Raw genomic sequence first — 12,049 nt, 5'->3', positions numbered from 1 at the left:
TGACTAAAATATTTCAAGTGCCGTTGCTTCCAAACGCCCAATAGGTGCTTCCGAGGCACAACTAACGGCACAGGTTCCACCGAGACTTGAACTCGGATCGCAGGATTCAAAGTCCTGAGTGCTAACCATAACACCATGGAACCTACAGAGGCTCTTCCGAGGTTCGCTTCGCGGAAACATCAATGATTCCGCCCGGGCTCGAACTGGGGACCTTGTGCGTGTTAAGCGCACGTGATAACCACTACACTACGGAATCTGGCAACTAAAAAGCGACATGTTTCTGCTTTTTTCTCTAGCTATTTTAGCCTTGTATTGCTTTCCTTCGTCATAGGTTCCAAAATTCATTGGATTCCGTAGTGTAGCGGTTATCACGTGCGCTTCACACGCGCAAGGTCCCCGGTTCGAGCCCGGGCGGAATCATTGTTGAGTTGCTAGTTTTGTAATAGGCGTCAAACATTTGATTCACTGCGGCTTTTAATAGCCTTGCCCTGTGTGAGGATCGAACTCACGATCTTCAGATTATGAGACTGACGCGCTGCCTACTGCGCTAACAAGGCATTGTGCCCTAATCCGATGCATTTCAGAAGAACGTTGTTATTACAATGTCTTCTTGCAAATGACTAAAATATTTGAAGTGCCGTTGCTTCCAAACGCCCAATAGGTGCTTCCGAGGCACAACTAACGGCACAGGTTCCACCGAGACTTGAACTCGGATCGAGGATTCAGAGTCCTGAGTGCTAACCATAACACCATGGAACCTACAGAGGCTCTTCCGAGGTTTGCTTCGCGGAAACATCAATGATTCCGCCCGGGCACGAACCGGGGACCTTGCGCGTGTTAAGCGCACGTGATAACCACTACACTACGAAATCTGGCAACTAACAAGCGACATGTTTTTGCTTTTTTCTCTAGCTATTTTAGCCTTGTATTGCTTTCCTTCGTCATAGGTTCCAAAATTCATTGGATTCCGTAGTGTAGCGGTTATCACGTGCGCTTCACACGCGCAAGGTCCCCGGTTCGAGCCCGGGCGGAATCATTGTTGAGTTGCTAGTTTTGTAATAGGCGTCAAACATTTGATTCACTGCGGCTTTTAAAAGCATTGCCCTGTGTGAGGATCGAACTCACGACCTTCAGATTATGAGACTGACGCGCTGCCTACTGCGCTAACAAGGCACTGCGCCCTAATCCGATGCATTTCAGAAGAACGTTGTTATTACAATGTCTTCTTGCAAATGACTAAAATATTTGAAGTGCCGTTGCTTCCAAACGCCCAATAGGTGCTTCCGAGGCACAACTAACGGCACAGGTTCCACCGAGACTTGAACTTGGATCGCAGGATTCAGAGTCCTGAGTGCTAACCATAACACCATGAAACCTACAGAGGCTCTTCCGAGGTTCGCTTCGCGGAAACATCAATGATTCCGCCCGGGCTCGAACCGGGGACATTGAGCGTGTAAAGCGCACGTGATAACCACTACACTACGGAATCTGGCAACTAACAAGCGACATGTTTCTGCTTTTTTCTCTAGCTATTTTAGCCTTGTATTGCTTTCCTTCGTCATAGGTTCCAAAATTCATTGGATTCCGTAGTGTAGCGGTTATCACGTGCGCTTCACACGCGCAAGGTCCCCGGTTCGAGCCCGGGCGGAATCATTGTTGAGTTGCTAGTTTTGTAATAGGCGTCAAACATTTGATTCACTGCGGCTTTTAAAAGCCTTGCCCTGTGTGAGGATCGAACTCACGACCTTCAGATTATGAGACTGACGCGCTGCCTACTGCGCTAACAAGGCACTGTGCCCTAATCCGATGTATTTTAGAAGAACGTTGTTATTACAATGTCTTCTTGCAAATGACTAAAATATTTCAAGTGCCGTTGCTTCCAAACGCCCAATAGGTGCTTCCGAGGCACAACTAACGGCACAGGTTCCAACGAGACTTGAACTCGGATCGCAGGATTCAGAGTCCTGAGTGCTAACCATTACACCAAGGAACCTACAGAGGCTCTTCCGAGGTTCGCATCGCGGAAACATTAATGATTCCGCCCGGGCTCGAACCGGGGACCTTGCACGGGTTAAGCGCACGTGATAACCACTACACTACGGAATCTGCCAACTAACAAGCGACATGTTTTTGCTTTTTTCTCTAGCTATTTTAGCCTTGTATTGCTTTCCTTTGTCATAGGTTCCAAAATTCATTGGATTCCGTAGTGTAGCGGTTATCACGTGCGCTTCACACGCGAAAGGTCCCCGGTTCGAGCCCGGGCGGAATTATTGTTGAGTTGCTAGTTTTGTAATAGGCGTCAAACATTTGATTTACTGTGGCTTTTAAAAGCCTTGCCCTGTGTGAGGATCGAACTCACGACCTTCAGATTATGAGACTGACGCGCTGCCTACTGCGCTAACAAGGCACTGTGCCCTAATCCGATGCATTTCAGAAGAACGTTGTTATTACATTGTCTTCTTGCAAATGACTAAAATATTTCAAGTGCCGTTGCCTCCAAACGCCCAATAGGTGCTTCCGAGGCACAACTAACGGCACAGTGCCAAATGATTTACTAATCGCTAAACTTGAGGCATATGGATTTGAAATTAATGCCCTGAAATTTGTCCTGTCATACCTAACAAATAGAGAACAATCTACTCGTATAAACGGACACTACAGTCTTTTCCAAATGATTCTTTCAGGCGTGCCGCAAGGATCAATCTTAGGCCCGATAATTTTTAATATTTTTCTTAACGATATTTTTCTTTTTATAACCAGAAGTGACCTACACAACTATGCTGATGATAATACATTGTCAAGCTTTTCCAATTCAATTCCAAACCTCATTAAAATTTTAGAAGGTGAGTCTGAGCAGGCGTTAGCATGGCTACATGAAAATAAAATGATTGCTAACCCTGACAAATTTCAATGCATTATAATCAGCAAAGATAGGATAGAAAACACAAGTAGTAAACTGATAAGAATCGGAGATAAAAACATATATTCGCAAGACACAGTCAAACTGTTAGGAGTTAAAATTGACAATAACCTTAGATTTGATCAGCACTTAAATGAGGTTTGCAAGAAAGCATCTGCGCAACTAAATGCTTTGTATAGATTTAAAAACATACTTCCTTTTAAAGCTAAGAGTGTCTTAGCAGAAAGTTTTGTGTATTCAAACTTTAACTACTGTCCACTTATTTGGAATTTCTCATCTTCAAAATCACTTTCTAGGGTCGAAAAACTCCATAAGCGAGCCCTAAAATTTGTAGATAGCGGATATTCAGAGAGAAAAGAAAGGTACATTTCTACCAAGAACAAAAGTAACTACATGAAAATTATGCGAATACGAAATCTATGTATAGAGATTTTTAAATCTCTTAATAATTTAAATCCGCCATTTATGTTAGACATCTTTCAACGCAGCGAAACAAACAGGCCAGTACGAAGTCAATATTTAAATAATCTTAAAACATTGAACTTTAATACAAAAAATTTTGGGGAAAAATGTCTTCGCTCATTGGGGCCTAAAATTTGGAATACTTTACCTTCCGAATTGAAAAGTTGTAACAGCCTTAAAAAATTTAAAACGAAACTAAAGGAGTATGATTTCAGTCACTCGGTCTATTTAAATATTTTTTCTTAATTTTTATACATTTTTCATAAAACCATAAACAAATTTTTGTCGGATTTGATTAGTTTCCTGTATATTTATAAGTATGTATTTATTTATTTTTTTATATCAGGAAGCTATATGTACATAGTTATTTCTCCGACGTTAAATAAATTAAGAAGGCACAGGTTCCACCGAGACTTGAACTCGGATCGCAGGATTCAGAGTCCTGAGTGCTAACCATTACACCAAGGAACCTACAGGGGCTCTTCCGAGGTTCGCTTCGCGGAAACATCAATGATTCCGCCCGGGCTCGAACCGGGGACCTTGCGCGTGTTAAGCGCATGTGATAACCACTACACTACGGAATCTGGCAACTAACAAGCGACATGTTTTTGCTTTTTTCTCTAGCTATTTTAGCCTTGTATTGCTTTCCTTCGTCATAGGTTTCAAAATTCATTGGATTCCGTAGTGTAGCGGTTATCACGTGCGCTTCACACACGCAAGGTCCCCGGTTCGAGCCCGGGCGGAATCATTGTTGAGTTTCTAGTTTTGTAATAGGCGTCAAACATTTGATTCACTGCGGATTTTAATAGCCTTGCCCTGTGTGAGGATCGAACTCACGACCTTCAGATTATGAGATTGACGCGCTGCCTACTGCGCTAACAAGGCACTGTGCCCTAATCCGATGCATTTCAGAAGAACGTTGTTATTACAATGTCTTCTTGCAAATGACTAAAATATTTGAAGTGCCGTTGCTTCCAAACGCCCAATAGGTGCTTCCGAGGCACAACTAACGGCACAGGTTCCACCGAGACTTGAACTCGGATCGCAGGATTCAGAGTCCTGAGTGCTAACCATTACACCATGGAACCTACAGAGGCTCTTCCGAGGTTCGTTTCGCGGAAACATCAATGATTCCGCCCGGGCTCGAACCGGGGACATTGAGCGTGTAAAGCGCATGTGATAACCACTACACTACGGAATCTGGAAACTAACAAGCGACATGTTTCTGCTTTTTTCTCTAGCTATTTTAGCCTTGTATTGCTTTCCTTCGTCATAGGTTCCAAATTTCATTGGATTCCGTAGTGTAGCGGTTATCACGTGCCCTTCACACGCGCAAGGTCCCCGGTTCGAGCCCGGGCGGAATCATTGTTGAGTTGCTAGTTTTGTAATAGGCGTCAAACATTTGATTCACTGCGGCTTTTAAAAGCATTGCCCTGTGTGAGGATCGAACTCACGACCTTCAGATTATGAGACTGACGCGCTGCCTACTGCGCTAACAAGGCACTGCGCCCTAATCCGATGCATTTCAGAAGAACGTTGTTATTACAATGTCTTCTTGCAAATGACTAAAATATTTGAAGTGCCATTGCTTCCAAACGCCCAATAGGTGCTTCCGAGGCACAACTAACGGCACAGGTTCCACCAAGACTTGAACTCGGATCGCAGGATTCAGAGTCCTGAGTGCTAACCATAACACCATGGAACCTACAGAGGCTCTTCCGAGGTTCGCTTCGCGGAAACATCAATGATTCCGCCCGGGCTCGAACCGGGGACCTTGCGCGTGTTAAGCGCACGTGATAACCACTACACTACGGAATCTGGCAACTAACAAGCGACATGTTTTTGCTTTTTTCTCTAGCTATTTTAGCCTTGTATTGCTTTCCTTCGTCATAGGTTCCAAAATTCATTGGATTCCGTAGTGTAGCGGTTATCACGTGCGCTTCACACGCGCAAGGTCCCCGGTTCGAGCCCGGGCGGAATCATTGTTGAGTTGCTAGTTTTGTAATAGGCGTCAAACATTTGATTTACTGCGGCTTTTAAAAGCCTTGCCCTGTGTGAGGATCGAACTCACGACCTTCAGATTATGAGACTGACGCGCTGCCTACTGCGCTAACAAGGCACTGCGCCCTAATCCGATGCATTTCAGAAGAACGTTGTTATTACAATGTCTTCTTGCAAATGACCAAAATATTTCAAGTGCCGTTGCTTCCAAACGCCCAATAGGTGCTTCCGAGGCACAACTAACGGCACAGGTTCCACCGAGACTTGAACTCGGATCGCAGGATTCAGAGTCCTGAGTGCTAACCATAACACCATGGAACCTACAGAGGCTCTTCCGAGGTTCGCTTCGCGGAAACATCAATGATTCCGCCCGGGCTCGAACCGGGGACCTTGCGCGTGTTAAGCGCACATGATAACCACTACACTACGGAATCTGGCAACTAACAAGCGACATGTTTTTGCTTTTTTCTCTAGCTATTTTAGCCTTGTATTGCTTTCCTTCGTCATAGGTTACAAAATTCATTGGAGGAGTCCAACATTTGATTCACTGCGGCTTTTAAAAGCCTTGCCCTGTGTGAGGATCGAACTCACGACCTTCAGATTATGAGACTGACGCGCTGCCTACTGCGCTAACAAGGCACTGCGCCCTAATCCGATGCATTTCAGAAGAACGTTGTTATTACAATGTCTTCTTGCAAATGACCAAAATATTTCAAGTGCCGTTGCTTCCAAACGCCCAATATGTGCTTCCGAGGCACAACTAACGGCACAGGTTCCACCGAGACTTGAACTCGGATCGCAGGATTCAGAGTCCTGAGTGCTAACCATAACACCATGGAACCTACAGAGGCTCTTCCGAGGTTCGCTTCGCGGAAACATCAATGATTCCGCCCGGGCTCGAACCGGGGACCTTGCGCGTGTTAAGCGCACATGATAACCACTACACTACGGAATCTGGCAACTAAAAAGCGACATGTTTCTGCTTTTTTCTCTAGCTATTTTAGCCTTGTATTGCTTTCCTTCGTCATAGGTTCCAAAATTCATTGGATTCCGTAGTGTAGCGGTTATCACGTGCGCTTCACACGCGCAAGGTCCCCGGTTCGAGCCCGGGCGGAATCATTGTTGAGTTGCTATTTTTGTAATAGGCGTCCAACATTTGATTCACTGCGGCTTTTAAAAGCCTTGCCCTGTGTGAGGATCGAACTCACGACCTTCAGATTGTGAGACTGACGCGCTGCCTACTGCGCTAACAAGGCACTGCACCCTAATCCGATGCATTTCAGAAGAACGTTGTTATTACAATGTCTTCTTGCAAATGACTAAAATATTTCAAGTGCCGTTGCTTCCAAACGCCCAATAGGTGCTCGAACCGGGGACCTTGCGCGTGTTAAGCGCACGTGATAACCACTACACTACGGAATCTGGCAACTAACAAGCGACATGTTTTTGCTTTTTTCTCTAGCTATTTTAGCCTTGTATTGCTTTCCTTCGTCATAGGTTACAAAATTCATTGGAGGAGTCCAACATTTGATTCACTGCGGCTTTTAAAAGCCTTGCCCTGTGTGAGGATCAAACTCATGACCTTCAGATTATGAGACTGACGCGCTGCCTACTGCGCTAACAAGGCAGTGCGCCCTAATCCGATGCATTTCAGAAGAACGTTGTTATTACATTGTCTTCCTGCAAATGACTAAAATATTTCAAGTGCCGTTGCTTCCAAACGCCCAATAGGTTATTCCGAGGCACAACTAACGGCACAGGTTCCACCGAGACTTGAACTCGGATCGCAGGATTCAGAGTCCTGAGTGCTAACCATAACACCATGGAACCTACAGAGGCTCTTCCGAGGTTCGCTTCGCGGAAACATCAATGATTCCGCCCGGGCTCGAACCGGGGACCTTGCGCGTGTTAAGCGCACGTGATAACCACTACACTACGGAATCTGGCAACTAACAAGCGACATGTTTCTGCTTTTTTCTCTAGCTATTTTAGCCTTGTATTGCTTTCCTTTGTCATAGGTTCCAAAATTTATTGGATACCGTAGTGTAGCGGTTATCACGTGCGCTTCACACGCGCAAGGTCCCCGGTTCGAGCCCGAGCGGAATCATTGTTGAGTTGCTAGTTTTGTAATAGGCGTCCAACATTTGATTCACTGCGGCTTTTAAAAGCCTTGCCCTGTGTGAGGATCGAACTCACGACCTTCAGATTATGAGACTGACGCGCTGCCTACTGCGCTAACAAGGCACTGCGCCCTAATCCGATGCATTTCAGAAGAACGTTGTTATTACAATGTCTTCTTGCAAATAACTAAAATATTTGAAGTGCCGTTGCTTCCAAACGCCCAATAGGTGCTTCCGAGGCACAACTAACGGCACAGGTTCCACCGAGACTTGAACTCGGATCGCAGGATTCAGAGTCCTGAGTGCTAACCATAACACCATGGAACCTACAGAGGCTCTTCCGAGGTTCGCTTCGCGGAAACATCAATGATTCCGCCCGGGCTCGAACCGGGGACCTTGCGCGTGTTAAGCGCACGTGATAACCACTACACTACGGAATCTGGCAACTAACAAGCGACATGTTTTTGCTTTTTTCTCTAGCTATTTTAGCCTTGTATTGCTTTCCTTCGTCATAGGTTCCAAAATTCATTGGATTCCGTAGTGTAGCGGTTATCACGTGCGCTTCACACGCGCAAGGTCCCCGGTTCGAGCCCGGGCGGAATCATTGTTGAGTTGCTAGTTTTGTAATAGGCGTCAAAATTTGATTCACTGCGGCTTTTAAAAGCATTGCCCTGTGTGAGGATCGAACTCACGACCTTCAGATTATGAGACTGACGCGCTGCCTACTGCGCTAACAAGGCACTGCGCCCTAATCCGATGCATTTCAGAAGAACGTTGTTATTACAATGTCTTCTTGCAAATGACTAAAATTTTTGAAGTGCCGTTGCTTCCAAACGCCCAATAGGTGCTTCCGAGGCACAACTAACGGCACAGGTTCCACCGAGACTTGAACTCGGATCGCAGGATTCAGAGTCCTGAGTGCTAACCATAACACCATGAAACCTACAGAGGCTTTTCCGAGGTTCGCTTCGCGGAAACATCAATGATTCCGCCCGGGCTCGAACCGGGGACATTGAGCGTGTAAAGCGCACGTGATAACCACTACACTACGGAATCTGGCAACTAACAAGCGACATGTTTCTGCTTTTTTCTCTAGCTATTTTAGCCTTGTATTGCTTTCCTTCGTCATAGGTTCCAAAATTCATTGGATTCCGTAGTGTAGCGGTTATCACGTGCGCTTCACACGCGCAAGGTCCCCGGTTCGAGCCCGGGCGGAATCATTGTTGAGTTGCTAGTTTTGTAATAGGCGTCAAACATTTGATTCACAGCGGCTTTTAAAAGCCTTGCCCTGTGTGAGGATCGAACTCACGACTTTCAGATTATGAGACTGACGCGCTGCCTACTGCGCTAACAAGGCACTGTGCCCTAATCCGATGCATTTCAGAAGAACGTTGTTATTACAATGTCTTCTTGCAAATGACTAAAATATTTCAAGTGCCGTTGCTTCCAAACGCCCAATAGGTGCTTCCGAGGCACAACTAACGGCACAGGTCCCAACGAGACTTGAACTCGGATCGCAGGATTCAGAGTCCTGAGTGCTAACCATTACACCAAGGAACCTACAGAGGCTCTTCCGAGGTTCGCATCGCGGAAACATTAATGATTCCTCCCGGGCTCGAACCGGGGACCTTGCGCGGGTTAAGCGCACGTGATAACCACTACACTACGGAATCTGGCAACTAACAAGCGACATGTTTTTGCTTTTTTCTCTAGCTATTTTAGCCTTGTATTGCTTTCCTTTGTCATAGGTTCCAAAATTCATTGGATTCCGTAGTGTAGCGGTTATCACGTGCGCTTCACACGCGAAAGGTCCCCGGTTCGAGCCCGGGCGGAATTATTGTTGAGTTGCTAGTTTTGTAATAGGCGTCAAACATTTGATTTACTGTGGCTTTTAAAAGCCTTGCCCTGTGTGAGGATCGAACTCACGACCTTCAGATTATGAGACTGACGCGCTGCCTACTGCGCTAACAAGGCACTGTGCCCTAATCCGATGCATTTCAGAAGAACGTTGTTATTACAATGTCTTCTTGCAAATGACTAAAATATTTGAAGTGCCGTTGCTTCCAAACGCCCAATAGGTGCTTCCGAGGCACAACTAACGGCACAGGTTCCACCGAGACTTGAACTCGGATCGCAGGATTCAGAGTCCTGAGTGCTAACCATTACACCAAGGAACCTACAGAGGCTCTTCCGAGGTTCGCTTCGCGGAAACATCAATGATTCCGCCCGGGCTCGAACCGGGGACCTTGCGCGTGTTAAGCGCACGTGATAACCACTACACTACGGAATCTGGCAACTAACAAGCGACATGTTTTTGCTTTTTTCTCTAGCTATTTTAGCCTTGTATTGCTTTCCTTCGTCATAGGTTCCAAAATTCATTGGAATCCGTAGTGTAGCGGTTATCACGTGCGCTTCACACGCGCAAGGTCCCCGGTTCGAGCCCGGGCGGAATCATTGTTGAGTTGCTAGTTTTGTAATACGCGTCAAACATTTGATTCACTGCGGCTTTTAATAGCCTTGCCCTGTGTGAGGATCGAACTCACGACCTTCAGATTATGAGACTGACGCGCTGCCTACTGCGCTAACAAGGCACTGTGCCCTAATCCGATGCATTTCAGAAGAACTTTGTTATTACAATGTCTTCTTGCAAATGACTAAAATATTTGAAGTGCCGTTGCTTCCAAACGCCCAATAGGTGCTTCCGAGGCACAACTAACGGCACAGGTTCCACCGAGACTTGAACTCGGATCGCAGGATTCAGAGTCCTGAGTGCTAACCATTACACCAAGGAACCTACAGAGGCTCTTCCGAGGTTCGCTTCGCGGAAACATTAATGATTCCGCCCGGGCTCGAACCGGGGACCTTGCGCGGGTTAAGCGCACGTGATAACCACTACACTACGGAATCTGGCAACTAACAAGCGACATGTTTTTGCTTTTTTCTCTAGCTATTTTAGCCTTGTATTGCTTTCCTTTGTCATAGGTTCCAAAATTCATTGGATTCCGTAGTGTAGCGGTTATCACGTGCGCTTCACACGCGAAAGGTCCCCGGTTCGAGCCCGGGCGGAATTATTGTTGAGTTGCTAGTTTTGTAATAGGCGTCAAACATTTGATTCACTGCGGCTTTTAAAAGCCTTGCCCTGTGTGAGGATCGAACTCACGACCTTCAGATTATGAGACTGACGCGCTGCCTACTGCGCTAACAAGGCACTGTGCCCTAATCCGATGCATTTCAGAAGAACGTTGTTATTACAATGTCTTCTTGCAAATGACTAAAATATTTCAAGTGCCGTTGCTTCCCAACGCCCAATAGGTGCTTCCGAGGAACAACTAACGGCACAGGTTCCACCGAGACTTGAACTCGGATCGCAGGATTCAGAGTCCTGAGTGCTAACCATTACACTATGGAACCTACAGAGGCTCTTCCGAGGTTCGCTTCGTGGAAACATCAATGATTCCGCCCGGGCTCGAACCGGGGACCTTGCGCGTGTTAAGCGCACGTGATAACCAATACACTACGGAATCTGACAACTAACAAGCGACATGTTTTTGCTTTTTTCTCTGGCTATTTTAGCCTTGTATTGCTTTCCTTCGTCATAGGTTCCAAAATTCATTGGATTCCGTAGTGTAGCGGTTATCACGTGCGCTTCACACGCGCAAGGTCCCGGTTCGAGCCGGGCGGAATCATTGTTGAGTTGCTAGTTTTGTAATAGGCGTCAAACATTTGATTCACTGCGGCTTTTAAAAACCTTGCCCTGTGTGAGGATCGAACTTACGACCTTCAGATTATGAAACTGACGCGCTGCCTACTGTGCTAACAAGGCACTGTGATCTAATCCGATGCATTTCAGAAGAACGTTGTTAATACAATGTCTTCTTGCAAATGACTAAAATATTTGAAGTGCCGTTGCTTCCAAACGCCCAATAGGTGCTTCCGAGGCACAACTAACGGCACAGGTTCCACCGAAACTTGAACTCGGATCGCAGGATTCAGAGTCCTGAGTGCTAACCATTACACCATGGAACCTACAGAGGCTCTTCCGAGGTTCGCTTCGCGGAAACATCAATGATTCCGCCCGGGCTCGAACCGGGGACCTTGCGCGTGTTAAGCGCACGTGATAACCACTACACTACGGAATCTGGCAACTAACAAGCGACATGTTTTTGCTTTTTTCTCTAGCTATTTTAGCCTTGTATTGCTTTCCTTTGTCATCGGTTCCAAAATTCATTGGATTCCGTAGTGTAGCGGTTATCACGTGCGCTTCACACGCGCAAGGTCCCTGGTTCGAGCTCGGGCGGAATCATTGTTGAGTTGCTAGTTTTGTAATAGGCGTCAAACATTTGATTCACTGCGGCTTTTAAAAGCCTTGCCCTGTGAGAGGATCGAACTCACTACCTTCAGATTATGAGACTGACGCGCTGCCTACTGCGCTAACAAGGCACTGTGCCCTAATCCGATGCATTTCAGAAGAACGTTGTTATTACAATGTCTTCTTGCAAATGACTAAAATATTTCAAGTGCCGTTGCTTCCAAACGCCCAATAGGT

The 12,049-nt window shown here is 46.1% G+C and overlaps 39 non-coding genes across 39 annotated transcripts; 8 read left to right on the top strand and 31 right to left on the bottom strand.

The window, feature by feature from the left end:
• Window positions 1–183: 183 nt before the first annotated feature.
• Trnav-aac (transfer RNA valine (anticodon AAC)) lies at window positions 184–256 on the bottom strand. The gene has a single exon. It is a non-coding gene; the product is annotated as a tRNA-Val (tRNA).
• A 91-nt stretch (window positions 257–347) lies between these two features.
• On the top strand, window positions 348–420 carry Trnav-cac (transfer RNA valine (anticodon CAC)). Its single transcript has one exon. It is a non-coding gene; the product is annotated as a tRNA-Val (tRNA).
• Window positions 421–799: 379 nt separating this feature from the next.
• Trnav-aac (transfer RNA valine (anticodon AAC)) lies at window positions 800–872 on the bottom strand. The gene has a single exon. It is a non-coding gene; the product is annotated as a tRNA-Val (tRNA).
• Window positions 873–963: 91 nt separating this feature from the next.
• Window positions 964–1,036, top strand: Trnav-cac (transfer RNA valine (anticodon CAC)). The gene has a single exon. It is a non-coding gene; the product is annotated as a tRNA-Val (tRNA).
• A 64-nt stretch (window positions 1,037–1,100) lies between these two features.
• Window positions 1,101–1,173, bottom strand: Trnam-cau (transfer RNA methionine (anticodon CAU)). The gene has a single exon. It is a non-coding gene; the product is annotated as a tRNA-Met (tRNA).
• Window positions 1,174–1,416: 243 nt separating this feature from the next.
• On the bottom strand, window positions 1,417–1,489 carry Trnav-uac (transfer RNA valine (anticodon UAC)). Its single transcript has one exon. It is a non-coding gene; the product is annotated as a tRNA-Val (tRNA).
• A 91-nt stretch (window positions 1,490–1,580) lies between these two features.
• Window positions 1,581–1,653, top strand: Trnav-cac (transfer RNA valine (anticodon CAC)). Its single transcript has one exon. It is a non-coding gene; the product is annotated as a tRNA-Val (tRNA).
• A 64-nt stretch (window positions 1,654–1,717) lies between these two features.
• Trnam-cau (transfer RNA methionine (anticodon CAU)) lies at window positions 1,718–1,790 on the bottom strand. The gene has a single exon. It is a non-coding gene; the product is annotated as a tRNA-Met (tRNA).
• A 243-nt stretch (window positions 1,791–2,033) lies between these two features.
• Window positions 2,034–2,106, bottom strand: Trnav-aac (transfer RNA valine (anticodon AAC)). The gene has a single exon. It is a non-coding gene; the product is annotated as a tRNA-Val (tRNA).
• Window positions 2,107–2,334: 228 nt separating this feature from the next.
• Window positions 2,335–2,407, bottom strand: Trnam-cau (transfer RNA methionine (anticodon CAU)). The gene has a single exon. It is a non-coding gene; the product is annotated as a tRNA-Met (tRNA).
• A 1,486-nt stretch (window positions 2,408–3,893) lies between these two features.
• On the bottom strand, window positions 3,894–3,966 carry Trnav-aac (transfer RNA valine (anticodon AAC)). Its single transcript has one exon. It is a non-coding gene; the product is annotated as a tRNA-Val (tRNA).
• Window positions 3,967–4,057: 91 nt separating this feature from the next.
• Window positions 4,058–4,130, top strand: Trnav-cac (transfer RNA valine (anticodon CAC)). Its single transcript has one exon. It is a non-coding gene; the product is annotated as a tRNA-Val (tRNA).
• A 268-nt stretch (window positions 4,131–4,398) lies between these two features.
• On the bottom strand, window positions 4,399–4,470 carry Trnaq-cug (transfer RNA glutamine (anticodon CUG)). The gene has a single exon. It is a non-coding gene; the product is annotated as a tRNA-Gln (tRNA).
• A 40-nt stretch (window positions 4,471–4,510) lies between these two features.
• Window positions 4,511–4,583, bottom strand: Trnav-uac (transfer RNA valine (anticodon UAC)). The gene has a single exon. It is a non-coding gene; the product is annotated as a tRNA-Val (tRNA).
• Window positions 4,584–4,811: 228 nt separating this feature from the next.
• Window positions 4,812–4,884, bottom strand: Trnam-cau (transfer RNA methionine (anticodon CAU)). Its single transcript has one exon. It is a non-coding gene; the product is annotated as a tRNA-Met (tRNA).
• A 243-nt stretch (window positions 4,885–5,127) lies between these two features.
• Trnav-aac (transfer RNA valine (anticodon AAC)) lies at window positions 5,128–5,200 on the bottom strand. The gene has a single exon. It is a non-coding gene; the product is annotated as a tRNA-Val (tRNA).
• Window positions 5,201–5,291: 91 nt separating this feature from the next.
• Window positions 5,292–5,364, top strand: Trnav-cac (transfer RNA valine (anticodon CAC)). Its single transcript has one exon. It is a non-coding gene; the product is annotated as a tRNA-Val (tRNA).
• Window positions 5,365–5,428: 64 nt separating this feature from the next.
• Trnam-cau (transfer RNA methionine (anticodon CAU)) lies at window positions 5,429–5,501 on the bottom strand. The gene has a single exon. It is a non-coding gene; the product is annotated as a tRNA-Met (tRNA).
• Window positions 5,502–5,744: 243 nt separating this feature from the next.
• Trnav-aac (transfer RNA valine (anticodon AAC)) lies at window positions 5,745–5,817 on the bottom strand. The gene has a single exon. It is a non-coding gene; the product is annotated as a tRNA-Val (tRNA).
• A 132-nt stretch (window positions 5,818–5,949) lies between these two features.
• On the bottom strand, window positions 5,950–6,022 carry Trnam-cau (transfer RNA methionine (anticodon CAU)). The gene has a single exon. It is a non-coding gene; the product is annotated as a tRNA-Met (tRNA).
• A 243-nt stretch (window positions 6,023–6,265) lies between these two features.
• On the bottom strand, window positions 6,266–6,338 carry Trnav-aac (transfer RNA valine (anticodon AAC)). The gene has a single exon. It is a non-coding gene; the product is annotated as a tRNA-Val (tRNA).
• A 91-nt stretch (window positions 6,339–6,429) lies between these two features.
• Trnav-cac (transfer RNA valine (anticodon CAC)) lies at window positions 6,430–6,502 on the top strand. Its single transcript has one exon. It is a non-coding gene; the product is annotated as a tRNA-Val (tRNA).
• A 64-nt stretch (window positions 6,503–6,566) lies between these two features.
• Trnav-cac (transfer RNA valine (anticodon CAC)) lies at window positions 6,567–6,639 on the bottom strand. Its single transcript has one exon. It is a non-coding gene; the product is annotated as a tRNA-Val (tRNA).
• Window positions 6,640–7,253: 614 nt separating this feature from the next.
• On the bottom strand, window positions 7,254–7,326 carry Trnav-aac (transfer RNA valine (anticodon AAC)). The gene has a single exon. It is a non-coding gene; the product is annotated as a tRNA-Val (tRNA).
• Window positions 7,327–7,554: 228 nt separating this feature from the next.
• On the bottom strand, window positions 7,555–7,627 carry Trnam-cau (transfer RNA methionine (anticodon CAU)). The gene has a single exon. It is a non-coding gene; the product is annotated as a tRNA-Met (tRNA).
• A 243-nt stretch (window positions 7,628–7,870) lies between these two features.
• Trnav-aac (transfer RNA valine (anticodon AAC)) lies at window positions 7,871–7,943 on the bottom strand. The gene has a single exon. It is a non-coding gene; the product is annotated as a tRNA-Val (tRNA).
• Window positions 7,944–8,034: 91 nt separating this feature from the next.
• Trnav-cac (transfer RNA valine (anticodon CAC)) lies at window positions 8,035–8,107 on the top strand. The gene has a single exon. It is a non-coding gene; the product is annotated as a tRNA-Val (tRNA).
• Window positions 8,108–8,170: 63 nt separating this feature from the next.
• On the bottom strand, window positions 8,171–8,243 carry Trnam-cau (transfer RNA methionine (anticodon CAU)). The gene has a single exon. It is a non-coding gene; the product is annotated as a tRNA-Met (tRNA).
• A 243-nt stretch (window positions 8,244–8,486) lies between these two features.
• On the bottom strand, window positions 8,487–8,559 carry Trnav-uac (transfer RNA valine (anticodon UAC)). The gene has a single exon. It is a non-coding gene; the product is annotated as a tRNA-Val (tRNA).
• Window positions 8,560–8,650: 91 nt separating this feature from the next.
• Trnav-cac (transfer RNA valine (anticodon CAC)) lies at window positions 8,651–8,723 on the top strand. The gene has a single exon. It is a non-coding gene; the product is annotated as a tRNA-Val (tRNA).
• A 380-nt stretch (window positions 8,724–9,103) lies between these two features.
• On the bottom strand, window positions 9,104–9,176 carry Trnav-aac (transfer RNA valine (anticodon AAC)). The gene has a single exon. It is a non-coding gene; the product is annotated as a tRNA-Val (tRNA).
• A 228-nt stretch (window positions 9,177–9,404) lies between these two features.
• On the bottom strand, window positions 9,405–9,477 carry Trnam-cau (transfer RNA methionine (anticodon CAU)). The gene has a single exon. It is a non-coding gene; the product is annotated as a tRNA-Met (tRNA).
• Window positions 9,478–9,720: 243 nt separating this feature from the next.
• On the bottom strand, window positions 9,721–9,793 carry Trnav-aac (transfer RNA valine (anticodon AAC)). The gene has a single exon. It is a non-coding gene; the product is annotated as a tRNA-Val (tRNA).
• A 228-nt stretch (window positions 9,794–10,021) lies between these two features.
• On the bottom strand, window positions 10,022–10,094 carry Trnam-cau (transfer RNA methionine (anticodon CAU)). Its single transcript has one exon. It is a non-coding gene; the product is annotated as a tRNA-Met (tRNA).
• A 243-nt stretch (window positions 10,095–10,337) lies between these two features.
• Trnav-aac (transfer RNA valine (anticodon AAC)) lies at window positions 10,338–10,410 on the bottom strand. The gene has a single exon. It is a non-coding gene; the product is annotated as a tRNA-Val (tRNA).
• Window positions 10,411–10,638: 228 nt separating this feature from the next.
• Trnam-cau (transfer RNA methionine (anticodon CAU)) lies at window positions 10,639–10,711 on the bottom strand. Its single transcript has one exon. It is a non-coding gene; the product is annotated as a tRNA-Met (tRNA).
• A 131-nt stretch (window positions 10,712–10,842) lies between these two features.
• Window positions 10,843–10,914, bottom strand: Trnaq-cug (transfer RNA glutamine (anticodon CUG)). Its single transcript has one exon. It is a non-coding gene; the product is annotated as a tRNA-Gln (tRNA).
• Window positions 10,915–10,954: 40 nt separating this feature from the next.
• Trnav-aac (transfer RNA valine (anticodon AAC)) lies at window positions 10,955–11,027 on the bottom strand. Its single transcript has one exon. It is a non-coding gene; the product is annotated as a tRNA-Val (tRNA).
• A 542-nt stretch (window positions 11,028–11,569) lies between these two features.
• On the bottom strand, window positions 11,570–11,642 carry Trnav-aac (transfer RNA valine (anticodon AAC)). The gene has a single exon. It is a non-coding gene; the product is annotated as a tRNA-Val (tRNA).
• Between the last annotated feature and the right edge of the window lie 407 nt (window positions 11,643–12,049).

This window comes from Hydractinia symbiolongicarpus, chromosome 7 (assembly GCF_029227915.1).
Source record: "Hydractinia symbiolongicarpus strain clone_291-10 chromosome 7, HSymV2.1, whole genome shotgun sequence".
Lineage (NCBI taxonomy): Eukaryota > Metazoa > Cnidaria > Hydrozoa > Anthoathecata > Hydractiniidae > Hydractinia > Hydractinia symbiolongicarpus.
This window is presented reverse-complemented; position numbering and strand designations above follow the sequence as displayed.